This window comes from Triturus cristatus, chromosome 8 (genome assembly GCF_964204655.1).
Source record: "Triturus cristatus chromosome 8, aTriCri1.1, whole genome shotgun sequence".
NCBI classification, from domain to species: Eukaryota; Metazoa; Chordata; class Amphibia; order Caudata; family Salamandridae; genus Triturus; species Triturus cristatus.
In genome coordinates, this window is record NC_140591.1 from 403,924,513 (window position 1) to 403,942,264 (window position 17,752).

General features: G+C 43.7%; 2 protein-coding genes across 12 annotated transcripts in view; one reads left to right on the top strand and one right to left on the bottom strand.

Annotated features, from left to right (window-relative positions):
• LOC146802199 (serine/threonine-protein kinase Nek5-like) overlaps window positions 1-7,643 on the bottom strand; it is a 383,120-nt gene extending 375,477 nt beyond the window's left edge. The window contains exon 1 of the mRNA XM_085621788.1: window positions 7,510-7,643. The gene's annotated coding sequence lies outside the window, so the exon portion shown is untranslated. The remainder of the gene's footprint in view (window positions 1-7,509) is intronic.
• Window positions 1-17,752, top strand: part of LOC146802200 (uncharacterized) — a 238,746-nt gene that overhangs the window by 124,589 nt on the left and 96,405 nt on the right. The window lies entirely within an intron of this gene.

Below are 17,752 nucleotides of genomic sequence, written 5' to 3' on the forward strand. Positions count from 1 at the left end.
ATTTTAGGAAATGATAAGACGTTACACGTTTAATGAGTCAGCAGGGAAGACAGAGTTGGGGGTTTATAAATGGTTGCAAATGGGGAAACTTTAGGGGTGGGGGTGGGGGGTAAGGCATGAAGAAAATATTTAGTGAGGTTTAGTTTTGTACGGCACAGGCCAAGGATATTTGTTGTAAGGTGCACCTGTCTTCAATAAAGCGGCCTTTTTCACACTTAACAAGCTGGTTGTGGTCTGTGCTGCACCCCCTTTGGCCCAAAACCGCCCACAGGCAAACATACGCAGACACTCAAGCAAACAAATCAGGAAAGATGAAAGCCATTTTAACCTCGTTAGCTTCTTTGGATTTCTTAATTGCGCTGCCTCAATCCTGTGTTTTCAACACAGCAGGATGGTGAATACCAGACGTTATGCAAATGAGCCCACGCTCAATAGTTCAGCGGGGGCTCAGCTCAGCTCACCAGTCACTGCTACAGAAGTGCCTTGGCTGTCAGACAGGTCAACAGCACAGCCAAGGTGCCTACCGTTTATGAGTACCGGCACTCTCCTTGGCAGCAGAGAAGTGCCGGTACTCAGAGTGGTAAAAATAAGAAGTGCCGGTACTCAGTACCTGTGATTATCCGGCCCATTTAAAGTACTGGGTTGCACCAGAAGATGCTGTTGGTGTTCCAGGCTTTCTAACACAAGAATCCAAAGCTGGTTTACTGCAGCTCGCACAGCAGTGTAAGCAGTAGTGTAGATGGTTTGCGTCCTCAGATTTCCATTTGTCTTGTACGTTTATTTACCTATTTTGGCACCGCAGATGAATGATCCACCTTAGGCGTTGCCCGACTCAGCTCGTAATCAGACCGGGACTTACCCGGAAACCGTTGTTGCCATGAGGGTAATCGGTTCTTTTAGAATTTCTGCTTCACGCCAAGCTCTTAAGTGCACATTCTAGTGCCTAGAATGTGGCAGCAGCCAACTAAGGGCCAGATGTAGGTAAGTTCAATTTAGCGCGTCCTTAATAGTGATTTTTACCGAATCGCTATTAAGGACTCGCTAAATTTAATGTAGGTAGAATCACAAAAAAAAATTGCGATTCCTTAATATTCCTTGATTGTGAATCACAAATTGAGATTCGCAATCAAGGAATACCATCCCATTCATTCCTATGGGCCAAGACGCCCATAGGAACGAACAGGATTTGCGCCCGCAATTTGCGAGTAACCAAGTGGCACTCGTAAATTGCATAAAGGGCATAAATGTGTGCCACATGGCACTTTTTAACAAGCATTGGCATAGCCAATAGGTCTCGCCTTTGGGACCTTATAAGTGTTTAGCCATGCAATAGTTGCATAACTAAATACTTATAAGGTCCCAAAAGCGAGACCTATTGGCTATGCGAAGCGGCCATGTGGCCGCGAAAGTGAAAGTAATCGCGTCAAGCACGGCGCCCGTACCCATGCACTGTAGCGCTAGGCTGGCCTGGTAGCACTTTTTGGTGCCCTCTCAATAAGTCTCGCCAGACCAGCGCATGCACTGGGTCAGGCGAGACCTAAAAAGCACAAAAGTGGTTTTCTAAAGGAAATCGCTAATTACCACCAACTTGAAGTTGGTGGTAATTAGCGATTCCTAAGGCTAAAGTGCACTTTCTTTTGTGCTACTTACATTGCATTTAAGGAATCGCAATTTGCGATTCCTTAAATGCAATCGCAAGATAGGGAATCGCAATATTTGCGATTCCTCATTTTGTGAGTAGGTTTAATCTTACCTACATTGCTCAAAACCAAATTGCGATCGCAAAGGCTGAATTTCTGTGAATTTCGGCGTTTGCGATCGCTATTTGGCTTCCTACATCTGGCCCAAAGTCGGCACTGATTTTACGAGGACTCCCATCGGGTTGGGGATAACACTGCTTAGGTAGGTTACTTGGATTACAAGGCTGCACAGGCTTCCAGCTCTTACACCAATTACACCAGTTTCTAATCCCTCCCAACATGCAATCCCATGCAAATCCCAAGAGACCACATGCCAATCAACTACGCCAACACAACCACGGGGAACAGTAACAGAGCTGTCTAGCAAGTATATTTGTACTAGTCATAGCATCAAAATTCAAACCTGAGGGATATTGAGAAAGTATACTAAAGAATAACTCGGAATGTCCAATTGCATCAGTTGATTTCATCACTGCCCCTCTAAGCAGTGCTAGTGACACCTGAGCATGTTAAAGTGCTAACTTTCTCCCGTTGGCTATGAGAGTAATGTTGGAAAGCATAGCTTTACACTATTCGCTTGGTTTAGAGGCTTTGGGAGGCAGGGTATTAAAGTTTATGCATTAGGCCCTCTGATCACTACAGAATGCTTTCACTATATAGATGTTATGGCCGCCTCTGCGGTCCGGTGCAGCAAAGAGGGGTTCATGTGTTATCTCGCCAGAGCATAACATGTAGAGAGCAAACCACTGCTGTAAATTAGTTTAAAAAACTCCCTTGCTAAAGCATCTTCAGAATTTCAAAGATTCAAGGGGAACACCTTCATTGTCCCATCCCACAGTATACAAAAGCACCTTCTCTTTTGATTGTTTGTGGTAATGCAAAGCGACATGGGGACTGACTGAACTCTGATTCCTGAAACTAAAAATGTGATTAATAGGAATAAAAATGGCCACTTACTCTGCCAAGACAGTCACAAACTTCACCGGTCTTCCAATTTATACAAAGGGGGCCCACAATAAGGTGGGCTGCGTGAGAATATGAAACTTCGACTATTAGATTTCAAACATCAATGTCATTAAGCCACTCACATTGTTAGCAATTAAGCAGCCTGGTTAGATTGTAGGAAGAATACCACAGTAGCAACCTGCACTCGAGGCATTTCTTTAGGAAAGGTTAGGCATATTGCAATTACATAGGGGCATCCATTCCTTAAGGCCAATCCATCAGAAGTTGTGCCGCCATGTATAATAGTGGGGACAGGCACCAACATATAACAGTAGGTCTTGTGGCGCTATTTTAGCAGGAAACGTACACAAACTTCATACTAACGGGAACCTCGATATGGTATAGAATGTTTCCTCTACCTTTAGCGTCAAGACGCAGCCAGCAGGACGCTTAGGCACTAGGGCAGAGATGCTCAAAGTATAGTGCGGGGTCCTCACGACTGCACTGGGCTGCCAAGAGAACTAACATTCATAATGATGCTAATTAAATGAACAAGCACTATTTACACTAACAGAAATAAAAGAAGCAAATAATGTGCCCCGCACCATATAACGGTAGGGACACATTCATTTTAAGACATCTTTCAACAAGCGCGCAAATATGCAGTCTTTTCAAAATTAGAAAAGTGTATTTTATTAACATGCATTTCTCCCAGGTGAGTCAGTTAACACGAGGAACCTTCTGGGTGCTCTGGGTTGTTGGTTGGTATTATAGATGGCCAACATTATAGTTTAATAAATCAAACACAAGAGAAAGTTTTATACAGTGGATATCTTGACCCTTATATGTCGAAATGAAGGAACAAGTGAAATTAAACAGTTGCCTAGGATCACACAATTTGGTCAAGTAAGGGAGCCATGATTAATCCCAGGTTTTATGGTTTTACATTGCACAATTCGGTTTCATTCCAATTCAATAATTAAGTTAGTTCAATTTTACAGCCTACTTTGAGGTTTTTAGCTCTTTCCTTCAATAGGCACTCTAGCGGGCACACAGTGAGAGCAGGATTACACACTACCTAGACTTCCCGTTCACAGGACTGTGCAGCTGCACTATAAGATTTGCAGGCCCTGACTGCCAGGTTGGGTGCCCCTTTAGCTCCCGTTAAGACTGAGGGCCCAGCGCAGGTCTTGACATTTTTGGGCATTGAATAAACACCTTGCACGGGTATCCAGACTCCCTTTAAAATGTTTAATGCCTTGCTCCAGGACATCCAGGCAGCGCTGGCCAAAGACAAGACAAGCCTGTGCACTATTAGAGTCTATCGGGAAAAGTAACTTTTGCAGAAAGGGTCATCCTAGTGGGCAGGGTGTTTTCCAAAGGATTGGCAGGGCGACAGCCAGGGAGACACGCAAACACCACTTAGTCAGATTGAACTGTGCCTTTTCACTGCTGCTTCAGGCAGGGAAGGTTTTGGCGCTATAATGGGGAGTGAGTGGTGCGCACAGAACAGACCCAATTCTTGGCTTAAGAGGAAGATAACTACGAACATAGGTGTCTTGGAACTGTTTCCAATAGTTGTGGCACTTCATTTATGGCCCGAGACATTGTCGCAAAAAGGGCTCTATTCTGGCTGGACAACATGACAGTGGTGCAGGCCAGCAACTCACAACCTGCCTACTGCTCATTGGTACTGTGCTTCCTGAGGGAGCTGATGAGGGCGTGCCTGCTCAACAACGTTAAATTCCGGGCGCGACACATTGAGGGGGTTAAGAATGGGGCAGCTGACGCTCTCTCTCATTTTCAATGGCTCTGTTTCCGTGAGGCTTGGCCACAAGCGTGGGCAGAGACGACATCATCCCATCCACAACTTTGGCACCTATTACAGTGGAACAAGGCCTAATGAAACTGATGAACAAGGTCAACCAATGAGTTCCACATTTTACAAGGGATGACAGATTGTGTTGACAGGGCCACATATTCCGATCATCAGGCCACCTCAACAGCATTCAGTTTGGCAATTTTGGGGCCTTCCGAGCAGGATAATTGGTAGCCAACTCAAGGGAAGATGAAACAAAAAACACATTATGCAAGCAAGACCTCAGTATGCAAGAGGACACCTTAAAATATTGTAGTGAAGGTCCAAAACTGATTAGAAAGACCTTGGGAAATCCATAGTACTGCAGCCCCTGGGCAGCAAAACCTACTGCCCTGTTGCACTGGCCACAGCTAAACCTTAAGATACACCCCATGGTTGGGGTATACCTGCTAGTGCACGCGGACCAGTCCCCCCTCTTCAGATACCACTTTGGAAAGGTGATGAAGTCATGTCTGGAACTGTCAGGCAACAAAGGAAGGTGTTACTCTTTACATTCCTTCTGGATAGGGGCAGCCACCACAACCTAAAAGGAGGATAACCCCCCCCGTCCGATGTCATCAAGAAGCTGGGCAGGTGGGACTCAGACTGTTACAGGCACTATATTCGACCATGATGGGCAAGTTGACACAAAGGGTAGGGCAGGGAAACGAAACAGCGGGTAATGTAAATATTGAACAAATGTGTTTAAAATTTATGTTTTAGCTCTTTGCTTTGTGTGTGTTCAGTCAGCATTAAGGTTCGGTGATAATTGCAACTGGCAAGGTTCAATTTCCTAGTGTTGTTGTTTTCAGTGTGGTGCAACAAATTAAAACTGTGTGTACAAATGCACATTTCTTTATTTCACTAGGGTTCAAGTGTGGGTGATGGGCCACTCATTCAGAGCTAGAGTGGCGAGATGGGCAGAGACCAGGACCTGGAGCACCGTTTCACCTGCAAGTGGATAGCATGGTTGGGTTTCCCTGGCATGCATTGGCACAGTTTGATCACATTGCTGCAGCAGAGACTAGCAAGTCCCCACCTAACATTTAGATAATTCCCCTTGGGGGCAATACCTTACCCCCCTGGGGTGCTGCGAGCTAACCTAGGCAATGAAGTCCATCATGGGTGAGATCAGCAACTCATGGGGCACTGGGAGTTATGGTGGTTGGAGATAGTTCCACGTGGGGTATGGCATGGAGCCAGGTCTGGGGAGGCCATTGAATGTTCCCGCAGAAGGGTAAATAGTGCCGTGTGCAAATTAACCCAGTAAAGATGTTTCGGCTTCTTAAGGCATGATGGCACAATCAATGTAAAACTCTGGGGTACTTTGAAAATGATGGGGCACACCTGTCAGAAGTCAGTATGGACTTGCTTCTCCTGGTCCTGCAAGAGGCACTGGCAACTGCGGGTTGAAAGTATGGGGAGCCTGCCTTGGTGGGCAGCCCTGGATGTGACGGTGGCTAAATCCAGGACGTTGGCATAGTTACGGCGCGATTCAGATGCTGATGGGTACATTGGGGTAGCATCTCAATGAGCACAGCAGGGGTGCTGTATGACAAACCCCAGAAGTCTTTACGGCTGGACCCTGGATGTAAACGTCGGCACCCCGCTAATCCTTCGGGTGATTGTAAGCCTGAGCAACCAGGGGCTAAAAAAGCCTAAAAGAAGCGTGAGAAACATTTATGGACTGGTGAGCGATGGTATTTAGGGGAGAAACTTACTTTGGCCACGCCCCTTTGAGAGACCCCCCCCCCCCTCGTTTTTTCATCCCACTTAAAGCCCTGCCTACAGTTTTTCCAATACTATTAGTTTTGGCTGAGCCTTCTGTTTGGTCAAATTGTGCCTAAACTGCACTTCTGCGCCAAAGATGTCGGGTCTGCGGAAACAAAGGGGCAGATTTACAAGAAAGTGACGCATCTGTAGAGATGCGCCACTCTCCCTGCCCCACCGTGCAAAACCTTTGCGTCACCATGGATGCGCCGTATTTACAATACGGCGCACCATGGCGCAAGGATTGACTGACGCATCTGTTGACGGAAAAGTCACGCATTGCTGGAGTTGTGTCGCAAGCACGACGCAACTCCAGCAATGTGTGTTGCGGCCTATTCCCAGTACACTGCGTCACTCTTTACGCTTCAAGCAGGCGTAAGGTTTTGACACAGTGGCGTCCTAAAAGTTACACAGTGAAATCTTGTATATTTCACTACATCACTTTAACAAGGTTTTCCTGCGTGGGAACGCCTACCCTGCATACATTATACGTGACGCAGGTATAATGTCACGCAGGGCTTCACAACGTGACGCATCTCCCTAGATGCATCACGTTGTAAATGGGTCGCAATTTTTACGCCGCCGCTGCGTCACAAAAGTGACGCAACGACGGAGCAAAAGTGGCGCAAGGGGCTTGTAAATCTTCCCCAAAGTTGCTTTGTATGCGCCTCCTGTCCCCGTAGCTGCTAGGACAGTAGACACTTCATTCCAATTAACTACTCTCCGACACAAAAGAGAGATTAGTTCAGCGCAGAATATTTATAAATAGACAAAACATATATTCGGCGGCCACCTTATAATGTTTTGACTCAGTCCTATTGATCAAAAATCTGCCTTACGTAAATTTCCTGTTGCATGAGGTACAACGTTATACTAACCCGTGACTTAACAGCTATGAAACTATGTTTACGGAAATATAAACACATTTTATTAATTTCAGTTTAGTGGTATCTTTAATAGGACGCATGTCAGAATTAAAAACGTCAACATCTCTCTGTACCCGAAAACGTTATTTAATAACCCTGGGTTTATCGTGACTTCGTCTTTGAGTACATTTCTTAATTGAGTGTTTCTGCCTAAGCATGGTTGGCCCGCTTCCTTCAACAACAAGTAGCAATGAGCACTGACTGTATAGTCCTTCTTCACTTTTATTCATGGTTTGCTGTTTCCGTTGCCATGGATACCAGACGCTGATTAAAGCCCCTCTCCCCCTCTTTTCTGTTCGAACCCTTGTACCTGGGATCAAAGTGTCGCTTGTGCCGTTGCCGTTCCGGGGACGGGCGCGGCTGCACAAGGATCGCCGTGCGACTCACAGTTTACTGCTTTCACTCATCGGAAACAGTCGTGCAGTGCAGTCTCCCGGACGGCTTCCATCAATTCACTGCCGATTATTTTGCCCTGCAGTAACGCGAGCGCACAGCACAGCACAAATTACCCGGCTGCACGTGCGGCTTGGACGCTTCATGGGATTTGTAGTCCAACGTCTGTTGTTACGGTACCTCGGCTTTATTAATAAACCTTCAACTCTAGTAATGACTATACGATAAATAGATTTCTCCATACAGCAGTGACAGATTTAAAGCAAAGAAAACCTTAATTTACCATGCAATATGGCCCCATCTAATGGAAGAGTTTGGACTGCCATAATGGTAACAATGGGTACAAACAAACCTATAGCTGTCATGCCGGTTCATGCCATATGTAAATGTGACACTTTCAGTGAGGCTGTTTTTTGCAAGTAGAACGTGGCATTGCAGAACTAAATGTTCCACATTTCATACAGTTTTTTCTGTTTCTCATCTTTCATTTATTGTGTAGTTTACAGAGCATATGTAATACACCATCAATAATTAAAATACCACAGTAAAACTAAAAGGCTTATCGTTGCAATCGCATCCTAATTATTGCTCTATAATACATAAAACGTTTACACCATTTGAGAACCATGAGGTTTGTAGCTCCCCACAATACAAAAAAGCCATCTCTTCATATGGGTTGTTATCTATTAATGCAAACCAATATTCTAGTATTTTATCTTTAAAGCTAAGAAATACTGTTCAAAGAGGTGCAATATGCATTCGGGTTTCCAAGTACTTTTCACAAAAACAAATTATTTCCACTTGGGGACTTTCTTTAAAATACCCTTCAAAAAGAAGTTAGTAACTGGCCCTGAGTCAAAGAAACACTTTTCTTGTCTAAATACTGTGTGAGGAAAATAAAAAGTATTGTCGGGGACAAAAGCAGTGACGGCTACCAGGAGGGAAAAGTGGTGAGACAATAATAAATACATTTAAATTAAAACTTACCTGCTGCCTCGCCACCTGCCACCTCGCGATGCACAGCTCTTTTCCTAATCACAGGCTCCATCCAGTACTCCCCTGCGCCAATCCAGACCTGCTCTACTGCTGGTAATGCTATTAGCCAGCATGAGATCAGCACCAGGATTCGGCTGAGCAGGCTGGTTTCACGCGCCAAGATGGACTGGGAGCCTGTGCCAGTTTCTCTTCATGCACCAGCCTGCAGACATTTTAGTGCGCATGGCGGTGTGGCCATCTCGAGACAGCGGCCAAACCGTCATGCACACTTGCAGTACCCACCACTGCAAGTACCTTCCGTGATTGCCTTGGCCCCACCGTCAAGACTCAGCTGGACTCCGGCTCCTGTGATGAAAAATAAAATGATACTAAAACTACTTTATTATAATTTTATTTAACATGATTTGAAGCTGCTGAGGCATCCGTCATAACAGAGGAGCTGCTGCTGGACACAAGAGCTTTAAAACATCACCCACATGCTTCACCACCACCACCCCTAACCCATACACCATCCACCCTAAACAAATACAAACAAAATAAACAGCATGCCACTCTTCACAACTTTGCATCTCCATATGTATTACACAACAAGACTACTTTACAAAAACAAAACAAAACAGCTCACTAACTCACTCTCAGCCACCATCTCCACCACCTACACATGCATACGCAACAAAATGCCTTCTAAGCCTGCTGGACGAGGAATACAATATAGAAAAACAACACCATTGGACGCGGAATACAATATAGAAAAACAACACAATTGCTATTCTCATACAGTTAATACCACTAATGACACACCTGCTACACATTTTTTTTTAAATGCTCTCTTCTAGACAACAAATTCACACCACCACTAAAACACAATCTCTAAACTGCTTACTAATAAATGCTCAATCACTCTTAAAAAACAAGCACCACATCTACGACCTACTCACTGACACACAACCTGACTTACTCTTCATAACTGAATCATGGTTGCGAGATGACATGGCTCCAGTGTCAAGTCAGGTCAAGTCAAGTCAAGATAGCTTTATTCGATATTTAAAGTTAAAATCATAAAAGCACAATCAAAAAAGACATAGTTAAAAACAAAATCGAATTTCATACAAGTTATGTTCATCGTAAAAGGGGATAGCAGACATAAAAACAAACACTACCAAAAATTAATCCAGAGTTAATCTGCATCGGATAGCGAATTTTAAAAACTTGGCTACTGCACTAATAGTTATTTCATCTTCCAATAGGAGCAGTTTTAGATACGCAGGTTTGCACTGTCTTAATCCCCAGATCTTAAGAAGGGGAATCAAATATTTCTTTCTTCCCCAAGCATAGTACTTGCAAAAGAAAACACAATGGATTGAAGATTGCAAGGCAAGATCATCACAGGGGCAATTAATTAAATTAAAAGACCAATCATTGCTCACTGGGAGTGTTATCAACCTATAAAAAGTACCAGTTCTCAGGCGCGATAGCAACATTCTATCATAACAAGGATAGTCAGGAGACAGATAAAGGTGCAAACCAGGGCCCTGGGCAAATGCATTATATTGAATTACAGAAGACTTAGTCCTCTCCTCAAGCCATCTTTTGTTCTCCAGGTAATCAAGGCAACTTTTCTTAAAAGCCTTTCTGGAGATCGAAGATAGTGAGGAGGGATTATCAAAAAATGCTCGATGGCCCATTTTAGTCATAAACTCCTTGACATAAAGAATCCAATGAATGTCTTTCCATCTCTCTAGTCTGAGACAATCATTCAAAATAGATCTATTAAAAACAGTTTCTTCTGAGGTCCATATCTTATGCCATAGGAGTAATGGGTTGATTTTAATGAGATCCGATATATAGACCAGATCCAATTCCTTATGGCATATATATGTTGAAGTTGATTTAGGGACCGCTAATAAATAGCGGAGGAAACTGTTTTCTTTTACTTGAATTTCCTGGGGGTCTTCAATACCCCATATACCAGATCCATATAAAGCGGTTGATATGCATTTAGACTTGTAGATATCCGTTAAAATACGTACAGGCCTACCCCCTAATTTGTTGGCAAACTGCCTAATTGCTCCTATGGTACGTGCAAAGGCAAAATTCCTGGCCCTAATTGCTGCTTTCCAAGTACCTTTTTGATTAAAAACAATCCCCAAGTATGAAAAAGTGGTAGTAAGTTCTATCTTAGACTTATCAATAAAAATCTTACAAGGTAATTTGTTCTTAGACGAGCAGCACATGGTAAAGGTTTTCCCTATATTTATTTTTAAACCCCTAGAACTCATGAAGAAAGAAAAACTAGTTAGTGCCTTTTGAAGGCCCAGCTGGGTTCTAGCCATGATGACCGCATCGTCAGCGTATAATAAAATAGGAACTGCGGTGCCATCGATTTGAGGATAGTCTAGTTCTTGTTTGATTAAAAAATCTGCCACTTCGTTTATATACAGGTTAAAAAGAAAAGGTGCCAGAATACAGCCCTGTCTTACACCTTTCATAATCGGAAATTTGCGAGTGCACTCCCCTTTTTTTCCGAAACGCACCTTGGCCCCTGCCTCTCTATATAATGCTTTAATAAAAATAAGGATATTTGAATCTATGCCCATGCCTGATAGAGTATCCCATAAAACGTCGTGGTCCAGGCAATCAAATGCTGAACTAAGGTCAACAAAGGTCATAAAAAGGTTACCCTTTTTTGCCTTCATGTATTTGCCAGTTATTAAAGCCAAGTTGAGCCCTTGTTCAACAGTACCTAGGCCAGCCTTAAACCCGTACTGAAACTTGGAAATTACATCAGATTCCTCTGCCCACGTGTGCAATCTATTTAAAATGATTCTACCCGCCACTTTCATAAGTGAATCAAGTAGGGAGATCGGCCTGTAGCATTTGGGATCAGTTCGATCTCCCTTTTTAAAAATAGGAACCACAATGGCTTCCTGCCATGTCGATGGGAATCCCTTTATATTAAAACTATTTAGCACATTAGTCAACAGGGGGGCCCACAGAGAAACAGTGTCTTTATATATATCTACCGGGACCCCGTCGGGCCCGGGCGCTTTGTTTCTAGCACATTCCTGTAGGGCCAGTTCCACTTCAGAAGGGGAAAAAACAATCCCTACAGGAAATAAGGCAGGGACAATAGATTCGATCGCAGACTGCTGGGTTAGGGGTTTAGAGGCTATACAATGCAAAACATCTTTTTTGTAGAGCTCAGTAAAGTGGTCCACCCATGTTGATTCTTCTATCATAGGATCTAACTTATCAGAGTTCCTTTCGACGAAGAAGGGGGCATTCACTGCTTTCCAAAACGAAATATTATCTCTCAAGGAGCTTGCCTAACTAATGCTTTACTAATGCGTTCCACGCGTTCTCCTTGAGCTCCCGCTTCCGTTTTTTTATCGATGTTTTATATATTGCCCTGGCAGCTCTAACCTCTAGCAAATCCTTAGGTTTTTTCTTTAAAACCTGCTTTAAGTTAGAGTGAGCCTTAGAACAGTCCGAGTTGAACCACCCAAAGAATTTTTGTTGGGCCTTTTCTCGTATAGTTCCTGTTAACTTTTTAGCGATAAATGAAGAGATCTGGTCAAAAGCGCAAATGGTCAAGCTAGGATCAGGATGATCCTCTAGGCAAATCCTGACATTTTTATATTGGTCCAATATCAGGTTCTGGAGAAAATCAGAAGGATCGATCTTATTCCATTTTATGGCGTATCCATTTTGTCTTGCCAAAGAGATAGCATGGTGGGAGAGATTTTCCACTACGTTTGGGGCAGCTCTAGTTCCCCTATCAATAAGGAAAACTGAGCTAATCGGAAAGTGATCACTCATTGCAGTGTCTAATGTTTTAAACATCAGGACTTTACGACCATGAGAAATACTAACCAAAGTGTAATCTATAACAGACTCTAAACCTCGCCCGTTAAAAGTGGGTTGGAAATGGATCTGTGGCGTACACAGTTCATTTGCAAACCCCAAGTCCCAATCAGAAATTAAACTGTTAAACATATTTCCCACTACAGTATGCTCAAAATGTGTACATGGGTCGCCCATTAGGTTAACCATTCCACATATACCAGAATTATTATGTGGGCATAAGTGACAATTAAAATCTCCTGTCAAAATGATACATGTGTCATTTTGTTCTGAGCCAATTGCACCGAGTATTAAATTGTTTAGATCTTCAAATGCTTTGTTCAGATCATCCTTCGGGATATTATTATATAAATTAATTAATATAAGTCGATTTCCTCCTGCAATTAAGCAAAGGACCTGGTAAAAATTATGCCCCTCTGTACTCTGTTTCTTTATTTCCAAATTTACCATGTTAGAGATATAGGTACAAAGCCCCCCCGAGTTTCTGCCTCTCCTAGACTGTATTGCAGGGGTGAAAAAAGTACGGTACCCTGCGATATGAATCTCAACCTGGTCCCAACACTCCTGAAGACAGATAATGTCATTCTTTTCGATTAAATCACAGAAGATGGAATCATCTACCTTGTTTGCTAAACCTGCTATGTTCCAAGATAGAAGGGTAAGCTCTCCCCTTGCTATTACTTGTTGACATTCGTTGTCAGGGGAGCAATCTGGGCGCGGATTTAATTCCATCAGGGAAATGTTATGTTCAGTATCCAACTCCTCCTCAGAAGGGCAAGCCGCAGATTGATGTGTTTCTACCAAAAGGAAGTTGTCTTCCATGTCGGGCTGTATTATAGGACGGGTAGTTTTTGTGGATAAAGCAATTTCCAAACCAAGGTCAGGATGGGTAATTATTTCTGACTCTTGATTATCAAATTCGTCAGACAAAACCTTGGATTTTACTAAAGGATCTAACGGGTTTTTTCTTTTCCCGCCCTCATTAGCTTCTCTTTTGGGGTCGTTTGATGGATAATCTAAACTTTTATACTGTATATTAGTTCTAGAACAACTAGCGCCGATCTGATGGAGTCAATCCACCGTCTCTAGGCTACTATAGCGATTTGATGTAGGTAGTCCTCTCCAGGTGTCGCTGTGTGTTAAACCCCTGTTAATCTGCCTACCCCATTTACTTATGCCCGCTCTTCTATCACAAGTTTTTACAGTCACCCAGTTATCCTCATTTGGTAGATGAAGTTGAGATCTAGGAGGGTAGAAAAAAGATAATCGTTTAGTTTGGATAGTCTCATTTATATGCTGGTTCCCCCAGGAGCAGATATAATCAACCGTTTCCCGGTCTTCAAAATTGACCAGGATACAGTCCCCCTGTAGTGTTTTTCTTTCTACCCCCACCCAGGAAACCCTACGGACCATTAGGATCTTACTTGTCTTATTCGAGGGAAGTGGCCGGTTTGTATTAAGCCAATATTGGGCCTTGTTTTTCAGGGATTCATAGGGTTCTTCTTTATCCTCTTTCAATTCGGGGACGCCCGTTAGGATCACCAAGTAAGGCGATACTTCTGGGGGTAAATCTATAACTATATTTCCCGATTTAGCATCCCTATTAGAAACTTTATTTATACATGAATCTCCAGAAGGCTGATGATTTTTTTCTGTTAAGCAGTTCTCAATGTTAACCGGTGTCAGGGTATTAGCTTTTGTGGCGTTTATTAAAACTTTAGATGATTGGGGGCCCACTAGTACGTTTTTTGTACCTTTTTTTGTCACTTCCACAACCTTTGATGGACCGATATTAGGCGAGGTCTTAAAAGAAGCAGCCACATCTATTAGCTGTGTCTCAATCTTCTTCAATCGAATTTCTAATGGGGTAAGAAATGTTCTAAAAAGTTCCCTTATGTGTTCGATTAGGTTATGGTCCGCCTGCAAAAGCTCAGGGTTTAATGACATCGGAGGAGAAATAGCAGCGTTGGAATGTTCCATTAACTGGCTGTCCAAAATAGTACAATTTTGGGTTCGGCTCTCTTTTAACTCTTGTTCAATTCGTTCTTTCCCTCTAATGTGGGGTTTTCCTTTCCCTTTCTCCCCAGTTGCAATGATTTTTTTTGGCTTGCTATACTTATTTACTTTAGGTTCTTTTTTCTTGTGTTTTCTATTCGGATATTTTATAGTCTTTGGAATTGCACCCTCATTCTCTCTCGTCATCTGAGTATTTACTGGATCTTGCGTCTGTGATTCTAACACCGGGAGGTCCGGTACAAGAATCGGTGACCTCTCTAGTTGCGAGGAGGATAAGCATTCCGTCATAGAAAAGGACAAATCTACTACATTTGGGATACTATGTATATCCGCCTGTACTAAAGCAAGGGGTAATTTGTTACCTACATTATCGGGAGTTTTAGCTGTCGCAAACAGGCCCAAAGAAGAGCGTTTAGCTAGCAATAAGTCTTGTGACACTCTTCGTTCCATGAGAGCAATTCCTTGATCGATAACTGAATTTGCTCTTACAATAAAGTTGTCTAATGGGCCAGTAATGTTACTTGTATCCTTGTTCATCCTGTTTCTACTCCCTCGTGTGGTAGCCATGGGTGATAGCATACAAATACAATAATTATTTAACAGGAGATAATCACAAGTCAACAGGGATGTCTAATGCACACAATAAAATGTTAGTAGGGGGGCCCGGTCCGGTCTTACTCGGTCTGTAACGGGCTAGAACGGGCCCGCCCTTGGCCCGGGCTTCGCCCGACGCTCGTCCTGCGCCGCGTCACAAGTCTCGATTTAAATAGGTAGTGGTCCGCTAAAAAAGGGAGTGTCCGGGAAGAGGCCGCAGCTGTAGCTGGTTTCCCAGCCGCGGTGCCTCGCAGTCCCTCACGCCCTGGTCAAGCACCGAGCAGCACAGACAAAGTTCCTCTCAGCACGAACGGCTCCCGCGAAGCGGGGGCCGTGAGGTGTCAATTTCAAGGCAGGCAAAGGGGAGTGTCCGGGAAGAGGCCGCAGCTGTAGCTGGTTTCCCAGCCGTGGTGCCTCGCAGTCCCTCACGCCCGGGTCAAGCACCGAGCAGCACAGACAAAGTTCCTCTCAGCACGAACGGCACCCGCGAAGCGGGGGCCGTGAGGTGTCAATTTCAAGGCAGGCAAAGGGGAGTGTCCGGGAAGAGGCCGCAGCTGTAGCTGGTTTCCCAGCCGCGGTGCCTCGCAGTCCCTCACGCCCTGGTCAAGCACCGAGCAGCACAGACAAAGTTCCTCTCAGCACGAACGGCACCCGCGAAGCGGGGGCCGTAAGGTGTCAATTTCAAGGCAGGCAAAGGGGAGTGTCCGGGAAGAGGCCGCAGCTGTAGCTGGTTTCCCAGCCGCGGTGCCTCGCAGTCCCTCACGCCCTGGTCAAGCACCGAGCAGCACAGACAAAGTTCCTCTCAGCACGAACGGCTAATTACTTTATTTACGATTTCATGATACTTCAGATGAAGAAAAGTAAAGGAATAGCACCACATAATTACCTGACTTCATGGCTGAAAAATGTGCGCTGCTGCTCAGCGTTGAACAGTAAGGGACTTCATTTTTTATCAAAACTTCAGCTGCCATCATAGCACCGGATGAAATAGCCACAAAACCTGATGATCTTCAAAGTGACTTTCATTAAACTCTATCATTGCACTTCTTCGGCGGAGAATTACTGCTAGAAAGACAGTCCGATACACCCAGGCATTCAGCAAACAACACTGTTTTTCCTAGTTGGCGAAGGATCAGCTTCTTCGGCTCCTCAGCACTTGAAAACTTTAATACTGCAGCATCCGGCTTCTTCACATCGATTTTAGTAAATTTCTTGTGTTGGATAAGAGATCAAGAAAACCATATCAAGCAGGGATTTCGCAACGCTGTGCTTTGGTCATGAATACTGATCATTCATCGGAAGCAGCACCTGTAACTCAAGTGGAATCCAGAACGTATGAGACACCAGGTGATGTTTTCGTTTCTGAAAGTTACTGAAGGTATAGTAGTCAGATGCCCTGTCAGTTGGTGACAATGCTTTAAGTCAACCGGCCCTGGAAGTACAGCGGCGATGGTGTGCCTATACCGAACTTGTAGCGCGACCTAAACGGTGGTAGGAGCGACCAGTGGAGAGTTAAGCAAAAAACTGTCTGATCAGCGCTAGTGGCGACTGGCTGAGCCGTTCAGCCAAGATGAGGGCTTTACGACGGCGCCACTAGACGGAAAGCCACGGGGACCGGGACTCAACAGCCGGTAGAGAAACAGAGCGGGACGGCAGACGGCGACACGCTGGCTCCAGTGTTAAATTAAGCCATTCCTCCAAGCTATCAAACTATCATACATAAATGTATAGGCATAACGGAGGTAGACTGTTATATTCTAGCAAACAATAAATGACCAAAGCTGACAACATTTCCATACAAGGTAACAAGGCCCTCATCACCAGATGCAACCCTACACCAACTTCCTCCTGTAACTTGCTCCTCCTTTACAGACCACCTCCTTATAATGCAACATTCCCAAACAAGTTTCTAGACACATCTTCAAACCCTATAACACTACACTCCAACCTATGCATTCTTGGTGACCTAAACATTTGGTTTGACAAACCCAATATGCCCCATCCAAAAACTAACGTCATTGGCTTAGTCATGCTGAACCTACAACCATGCTGAACCTACATAAACCTACATCAGATTGTACTCAAACCTGTACACATAGCCAGACACATCCTTGATGTCGTTTTTACATGTCGAAAACTAGTTACCTTTCACACGATTACTCCAGTCACATGATCAGACCAACATTTGGTAGTTTTCTAACATTTAACACCACAAATCAACACACCTAGTGCCGCCAAACATGCATCCACTTATTAGAAACACAATTAACATCCAACACAGATCTAGACACAATAAATTCCATTAAAAAATCTTTGAGTGGCTACAGAAAGCTTTTGATATCCTAATACCACTAAAACAACATAACAGGAGAAAAGAAAACAATTACCTTTAAGAAAAATATAGAACTTAAAAAGATAAAACAACAAATTAGAAAGCTGCAACACACCTGGCTCAAAACAAACAGCAACCGAGACAAACTTCACCTATGCAAACTTAACAGAATATGCAAGTCAACAATCAAAAAAACAAAAAAAGGTACTATTCAGACAAAATTCAAAATGCTAAATGTGCAAATAAAGAATTTTATAAAATTCTCAACGAATTTGGTTAACCTAAATGCACAGACGGAACTGTTCCCATTACTCAAAAATTCACGGACAAGCTGGCAAATCATTACAGAACCAATGCA